The 1,087-nt window shown below is 37.8% G+C and overlaps 1 protein-coding gene across 1 annotated transcript in view; it reads left to right on the top strand.

Moving 5' to 3' along the window:
- Positions 1 to 1,087, top strand: part of SLC39A10 (solute carrier family 39 member 10) — a 163,563-nt gene continuing 162,476 nt past the window's right edge. The window contains exons 1-2 of the mRNA XM_069070173.1: positions 1 to 107; positions 538 to 604. The gene's annotated coding sequence lies outside the window, so the exon portion shown is untranslated. The remainder of the gene's footprint in view (positions 108 to 537; positions 605 to 1,087) is intronic.

Raw genomic sequence — 1,087 nt, 5'->3', positions numbered from 1 at the left:
TAAATTGGGTGCTGCTGCTTGGGGAGTACGGATCAGTTCTGAGTTTAACTGCGGACTGGGATGGTAAGGTTACAGCAGCAGAAGGAGGTAGAAGATCATATTTGGAGGTAGGTATTTAAAAATAAAGATCCCAAAACATGGAACAATAATAAATCAGTACAATACTACTGTATCTAAAAGTATATATATATATATGTGTGTGTGTGTGTGTGTGTGTGTGTGTGTATACATATGTATGTGTATATATATATACATATGTATATGTGTGTGTGTGTATATAAAATCTTAATTCTTATTCTCTTAGATAGGCTGCTATAGAAAGTGCTAGACTTCTCCCCCACCCCACCCCACCCCACCCCACCCCACCTCACCCCAGCAAGGCAAGGTATGTTGGTTGCTGGTCACTAGATGGCATCATATAACATTACTTAATTGTGGTAACAAAATAGATGAGGTGCTAACTGAAGTTTCTACTTCTGACCAACAATACAGTGTTATTTTAGAGCGGTATTTCTGATACTGTGCTTTCTTCTTCAGATGAGAAACTAAGTCTGGAGCCTCTAATCCTGATTCTGGCTGCTTCAGTTGGAGTAATTTGGGAGTGGTAAGCAAAAGAATTGCATATTCTTAAAGGTTTCATCTTTTTTTTGTTGTTTTATTTTATAGCATTCCTGACTTTTTTCAATATACCTACCCAATAATAGAAATTGTAGTTTTCAGTGAAAATAGGTTAGATCTTCCTCTGAACCATCCTCTAAGTTCTATAAGAGAATGCTTACTTTTGCAGAAATTCCAGTAATCAGTTTCTGATTTCTATAGGCAAATGGATGACACATGTGGAGGATTTTTTTTTTAAACAAAGCTTGGTCAGCTGTCTGGATTCATGATCAGTGATAATGTGATAAGAGGGTGAAAAAGTCATGCTGGTGCTTCCATCCTGTTGCTGGAATCATTTGGTCCACTTATCATTTAGATGCAATTTGAACTGTTTCATGAAGCTTAAGTGGGAAAGGTACTAAACTCTCTCTCTCTCTCTCTCTCTCTCTCTCTCTCTCTCTCTCTCTCTCTCTCTCTCTCTCTCTCTCTC

This window comes from Petaurus breviceps, unplaced genomic scaffold (assembly GCF_028583685.1).
Source record: "Petaurus breviceps papuanus isolate PSGF00001 unplaced genomic scaffold, PetGlider_PUasm1.0 90804, whole genome shotgun sequence".
NCBI lineage: Eukaryota > Metazoa > Chordata > Mammalia > Diprotodontia > Petauridae > Petaurus > Petaurus breviceps.
Note: the sequence above shows the minus strand (reverse complement) of the source record. Positions and strands in the feature narration are given on the sequence as shown.